We start from the raw sequence: 6,296 nt of genomic DNA, 5'->3' as shown, positions 1-6,296 counted from the left end.
CACGATAAGTTCTGCTGTGATTGGGTTAAGGTAAGACTAAGTCTGGTCTGAGAATCTTTAACCTTTGGCCAGGGTTGAAGACCATCTGCCAATCTAGAGCTGAACCCAGCATTCTTGTCAATGACTTGCTGAGTGTTGCTGTCCCGGCCTCCTGTACAAAGGGAATGGTAGTTCTTACAGTTGAGGGAGGTAGAGACTTGTATTTTTCTATCTACAGAATAAATGTCACAGCTTTCACAACTTGGTTATGCCTCCATGTGTATCCTCCATGACGTGTTGGGTGGATGTGTTTAAGGTTTGCTGCTTTTGGACAAGCTGGGTCTTCACCAAGCCGCTGCTCCGGGTTTTTGGGAGCACATGACAGACAGCTCTCACAGGGAAACTAATCCATTTTCTTACCTTTCCTCATAGCTCTTTCCAGTTAGTTTTCCCACCTTGTCCCCTGTCCCTGTTTTCAATGAGAGAGTATCTTGGCATATCTCACCGTCCTCTCCTGTCAGTACAGTTCGTCTGACACTAATATTCACCTTTGCTGCAGACGTGTTCGTTCTTGCCAAATGGGCTTGTTCTTAACCTTGCCATGAGGGGCAGGGCCGCCGAAGTATAAGAGAGCCAGCCGACCTGGGATCAGCAGAGTACTACCCTCATAATAGAACGTGAAATAAATTAAAGTAGCAAAATGGACGTAGCTTAATTACATCCATCAGTTTAAAGCTTGAGTTGTCGGTGTGATTGACAGTCAGATGGCCCGCCTTCTCTGTCCTGATTGGACTACAGAACCCTGAGATGAAAGCAAACTCAAGATGCTGACATTCAGGTTCTGTTTCTTCTTACAGAGATAATGTAAACCCTTATCTTAGTTTGATTGAATTGTTGATGATTTAGCATCATCATTATTCAGTTGTTTAGATAAACTTAACTTTAACTTTACTATAATCGTACCGTTATATTTACCTTTTACCTCTGTGTTTAACCCATTCTAAGCATTAGGTCGCCCGCTCTACCCATTGAGCTATGGCTGCTCCAGGAGGTTTATCTGGAACTGTTGTCATGGCAACAAGTCCTTAAAGTTCAGAAGAGATAGATCAATTACTCAATTATTGGATCAAATTAATCAACAACAATCTGCAGAAAGTGTAGTGCCTATAGCATTAATTGAAAAATGGCAGAGTAGATGCAGTTGGAAATTACTATAATGTAAACTTGAGAACAGCAGAGTGGTGAGTAGGACATGACTTTCTTGAACATTTATACTAAAGGTAATTCCAGATCCCTGCCATTAATTATATGACTGCCGGCTTTATGAGAAAATGAACGCTTATCTCATTAATTAATCTATTCAGTTTGCATGTATTAGAGGCTGTGTACAAGATTTCTATCTATGTAGGTACCAACATATACTGGTGCTTAGTGTCATCAAGCTTAATAATCGTACTCCCTCTCTTCAGAGTAGGAGCCCCATGATCTTTCCTCTATGTCACCCTCTGAAAATACTTTACATGTTAGCTCCACTGTTGGTAATACACTAAGAATAGCTAAATCATCAGTATGTTGTTTGTTCAGTCGAGGTTGCAACCTCCGTGTCTGAAAAGGGTCTGAAATGCGGAATTGCTTTAAACTTGCATTCTCTCTAATGGCCATCAGGGGCGACTCCTCCGGCTGCAAAAAGAAGACCGACTGTATAGATGTCTATAAATACTCTACTTCTCTCTTGATTTATTACCTCAGTAAATATTGTAAACATGAGTTTATGGTCTCAATCTCTAGTTTCAAGTCTTCTTCAATACAGCATGATGTCCACGTAGTAGATTATGGTCCATTTAGAGTCAAATAGATCATAAAGCAGAGTATGCTCTAGGGCGGGGCTACCTTGTGATTGAAAGGTCGCTACCACGACATTGTCCAGTCGGAGAGTTGTTTGTTTTTATCTTAACCCTTTCACATTGTGTATTTTATAATTGTAACATTTAGGTCAACTAAAAATGTCTTATTAAGCATTCCGTTGTACTTAGTACCACCATCTCATGTCTGGTTCCATACAAACAAGATGGAACGACCAAAATGTCAAACTCTTCAGGCTTCTCAACGGCAGTCCACACACCAATGGGTGACATCACAGTGACTACTTCCACTTCTTATGTACAGTCTCTTTCATCTTGTGGCTGTAATGAACACTGCAGTACTGTCCACTGTTTCCCACAATTTATTGAAGTCTCCCTCCCTCACCATTTCACACGCACACACATAATTGACCCCAGTGACATGAATACTAATCAAACGGTGTGTTTGCTTTTGTATCAAAACTTTATTTATCAAACAAAAAGAATGCACCATTGAAATAACATTTCTATAAAAAAGGACCATGGGACTGTTCTACAGTGCATTACAAAACCAGCAATTGTATACAACATTGTGGATAGAAATTTCGCTTTACTTCATCATCATCATCCTTATCATCATCATCCCATCATCATCTTTTCTCCCCCTCACTCAATTGAACAAAATCTACACTCTTAAATATTGCAGTCACTAAGCTAATTTGGTTATAATGACTCTAGGATTGGACATTTTTGCAAAGGGCAAAGTCAAACTGTATTTACTCGGAGGAGTCTGTCGAACAACGATGTTCTGGAAATGAAGTAATTGTCTGTGTGAGAGGAGATAAGAGGCGTTTTAATTTGACCCCTTTCACCCCGACGAGATGAGGTCCAAATCTTTTAAAAACATATTTCTACCCCCATTTTTCTCTTTTGTAAGCTGTCGGCCGGAAACTCTCTGCGCTGGAGCTGACAGTCGTGGAGCTGACAGTCGATTTCACAGCAACATCAGGCCACTTTCAAAGTCAGCACATCCCTGACCAACTTCAACTTGCTCTTTTTTTTGTTTGACCGTGTAATTTGTCCCCTTTTTGATCCTCAATGGTTCCCACACAGGAGTGAAGCACCCAAAGAAAGAAGTTAATGAAGTCTGAGTTTCCCTTTGAAATGCGGGAGCCGAGCCTCCCTCCCTGGTTTCCACCTTTTCAGGTCTGGTTGGTGTTTCTGAGTTTCACACAGTCACCACAGGTAAAGTTCACAAGGCTGAACAGATAGAGGATGAGGTGTTTTTAAAGGACCATCCTGTCCTGGTGTCCCTCTGCACGTTGTAGTCCGTTAACAACAAAACATGTTTTACTAACTGGTTGACTAGAAGTTGTGATGGATAAAATGAATGAAAAATGAAGGACACCTCATCTCTATTCAGGCTGCGCCCTCTTTTCCCTAATTAGGATCTCCGGAGCGCCAGATGGCAGTTGAGGTACTAAACCTATACTCATCTGATATTCTATACAGGTTATAGTTAGAAAGGATAACTGCATAGATACCATCAATCTACATATTTTTTGAAAATAAACAAAAGGGGTGGTGGTGACTGTGTGTCCTCAGAGTGACGAACAATTTAAATGTCTCATTAAGAAATAGAAAATAATATTTTCTACAATAGTATTTTTTTAAATACTAAAATCTTTTAAGGCAACTAACGACAAAAAAAGATTTGAGTGGCGCTTCAGTCCTATTTTTCATTTTGTTCTTTGCTAAACTAAATCTACAGAAATATCACATGATTATGAATAATAATTTCAAAGAGCACTCAAAATAAGGTAATAATGGAATAATAATAATATATTAAATTTGATTATAAAAAAGTTACTACTACTCTAGTTGGAACTGTACACTGTAAAAAAGCTGCATTCTGTAATGTAGTTCTGCTGCAGCGACGCTTTTCTCCACTGTAAAATACACATGTAGAGCGAACGAGAAAAATAACATCTGGCTGTTAGAGGCCGGGGTCCGACTGTGGGAGGGAAGCCTTGGTTTCGAGACGGAGATGAGAAGTTTGATTCACTGGTTCACTGTGTTTAACAGAACAAAATAAATAATCTGTGCTGATTAGAAAGCCCCTTCTAGGTCCCTTTTAGTTCCCTGCATAAAAAGCTAAACTTTGACTTGATGGTCAACGGAATGAAACTGGATATTTTGTATTTGACTTGCGCTGAATGGTGGACTTTTAGCATCAGGCTTTCAACTAACTCCAATTTATAACTACCCCGGTCATTATTAGACCTCAGAGCAACTATAAAGTAAAGTAAAGTAAGCAAGTATAAAGGGCAAGAAAGTCAAAATCAGGAGGCGCATGAGGTGGACAGTTGGGTCAAACAAACACAGGACTTTCACCCAAGAGACCGCTGTTTCTGTCCCGTTTAAAACCATAAGTCAACGTTGACTTTGAACAAGCGCACTTATCTCAGGTAAGAAACACACTTATTTTAACACAAAACCCAAATGTTTTCCTAAACTCTACCAAGTAATTTTGTTGCATAAGTGAACATAAAAACACAGTATACATATGTTGGAATATTATTTTGATACTGACACGCCGTCCCTGACACGACCACAGCTGACACTAGAGGGGATCCTAGAACATCATCATTTGAAGCGGAGGGCCACGAGTGTTAGAATGTGGAGCATTTCTTTTTGGGAGTATGGTCATTCTGTCTCTGTTCTGGGATCAGTTGAAGAAACAGTCATTTTTGGTGTTTTTTGTTTCAATTCAATTCAATTCACATACTTGTACTTTACATTTTTAATTTCAGTCATTGCTATGAGCTATAAAACGAACTGAGCGCATCTATCTGTCAACACGTCTGAATTCTTGCCAAAGTTACATTGCTGTTGTGTGGTGATGCAGTAGTAACTCAACTAATTTGACTTTCACACCAGAAATGATCGTAAACTATAGGCCGCATGGAAGCAAAAACACATTGGTAGGATTTAAAAAATGATTAGTTGTAACTGGAGTTATGATTCATATTTAATTAACAGACTAAAATATGCAAAAACACAAGTCTAAATGTGGTGCTTGTTTAGCAGTTTAATACCAACGTGGAGGATAGAGATGGATGTTACTTCCCTGAAACTATCTGGCAAAGAATTGTCATAATCAAAAGATATTCAAAAGTGTTCCCTGTGAGATCACTGGCACAGATTCAACCTCCTGCATGGCAACAAGAATCCACATTCCTGCTGTCTTGCTTCTATTGGGTTCAACTGAACAAGCAGAAACAGCTTCAGTTCCTAGTTATAGCTTGAACAAAATCAATTTAATGGTATTATTTTTGGGTGATAAGCCAAAATCTTTTCCTTGCCACTGCAAAAAAAATGTAATGTTCATCTGCCTTTAATACAAATCAACTTTCAGTAATTTTGAAAAGAGGCCAAATGAGTGCAGAATAAGTGAAACAACCTTTAGTCTTATCGTCTTCCAAAGACAAAATCTGTCTTTTAGGTTGAATCTGAGACTAAATGACGAGTGAGGATTTCTTTTTTACGGTGAGTCTTGGAGAGAGCTGGATGACATTTTGATGGACACACTGGCTGTTTTGGGGATCTGATCTGTATTTCAAATATAGAACGATCCTTGCCATCATTACATTTAGCATTTCTGATGTGTCTGTTTCCAGACAGCTGTTGAAATGCTGCATCTGTGCCACTGAAGGAAAAGTAAAAAAAAGTTGTCTCATAGATCTCTCTGTTTTAAAGGAACACAGTACTTTTGGGAGAAACCCTCAGCAGAGCAGAGCGTCTTATCTGTTCCCCGTGTGTTCGGCTGTACGGTAGGAACATAACACAGGGCGCGTTTTAACATTTCACAAAGACTTCAAATACAGTGACTGAATACAGACAAAGAAAATTAACACTTCGGCGCAACCCTGTCTTCTACAAACTTAAAACGGCATTCTCAGTCACGTTTCAAGGGAAACGTAGTTTCTCCCAGAATACGGTCGCAGTTGTAAATGCGTAATTAACGTTGTAAATTGAAACAATACAAAAAACGCTCCTAACTACTTGGTTATGTTTAGGAAGACATCACAGTATGTATGTACGTATGTTTTTCAGGGTATTTAGGTTGCAGATGTAAATTGAAACAATACAAGGTTGACTTTTGATTTCACATGGGACCCAAACAGTGGCCATCTGGGTGAAGGTCCTGTGTTTGTCCACCCCGACCTTCACCGTACACAGATTTCCACATACTATGATTATGAACGCATTTGTGATATGTCATAAATACACGTAATCCGGATGTAAATACATTCCCTTCGAAAACGTACTTGACAAAGCAGTGTTGTAGTGTGGGGAAGTCATTTGTAGGAGACCAGGCTGTGCCTTGAAAAGTAAAGGCACGTAGGATGTCTTATTTATCTTGACGGCAACAAAAACTTGTTCGGGCAAATGAATCACGATGAGTAAAATGTT

This window comes from Pholis gunnellus (assembly GCF_910591455.1).
Source record: "Pholis gunnellus genome assembly, chromosome: 18".
Classification (NCBI taxonomy): domain Eukaryota; kingdom Metazoa; phylum Chordata; class Actinopteri; order Perciformes; family Pholidae; genus Pholis; species Pholis gunnellus.
This window is presented reverse-complemented; position numbering follows the sequence as displayed.